Source organism: Micropterus dolomieu, linkage group LG12 (genome assembly GCF_021292245.1).
Source record: "Micropterus dolomieu isolate WLL.071019.BEF.003 ecotype Adirondacks linkage group LG12, ASM2129224v1, whole genome shotgun sequence".
Classification (NCBI taxonomy): domain Eukaryota; kingdom Metazoa; phylum Chordata; class Actinopteri; order Centrarchiformes; family Centrarchidae; genus Micropterus; species Micropterus dolomieu.
Window position 1 is genome coordinate 23,976,378 of NC_060161.1, and position 491 is coordinate 23,976,868.

At 36.5% G+C, this 491-nt stretch overlaps 1 protein-coding gene across 1 annotated transcript in view; it reads left to right on the forward strand.

Moving 5' to 3' along the window:
- LOC123979847 overlaps window positions 1–491 on the forward strand; it is a 16,813-nt gene that overhangs the window by 10,702 nt on the left and 5,620 nt on the right. The window lies entirely within an intron of this gene.

Sequence of the window (491 nt, forward strand, 5' to 3'; positions counted from 1 at the left end):
TGTTTCTGTCTGAGAAAGAAACATGGTCAAATACTGACCTGAATCTGAAGTAGCATCAGTTTCAGCTGATTTCACCTGTTGGAGCTGGAGAAAGTCTGCATCAGTGGTTGTGACAGTCATGTTTATTGTGAATGGATAATTTCACACTGTACTCTGTTATATAGTGTACTATAAGTACTCATGTGTATCAAAACATTACATGACATTGAGACTGGGATTTATGTTGTTTATCTACGTGCACATGTGTTTATACCTCTGCATTTGTGCTTGAATGTGTTGTAGTTGTGACATGACTAAAATTTTTAATAAAGCACATTTTGTTCAAGACAAGCGCTTTAAGCTATAAGTTAACAGTTATTTATTATTTATTTATTTGTTTTATCAGTGTCCAGGCCTGAAAGCTCTTCAGTTCCTGTACCGTTGATTGTTGGGCTGGTTTGTGGAATCGTACTTATTCTTCTTCTGCTCCTTTTGTATCGCTACAGACCGTC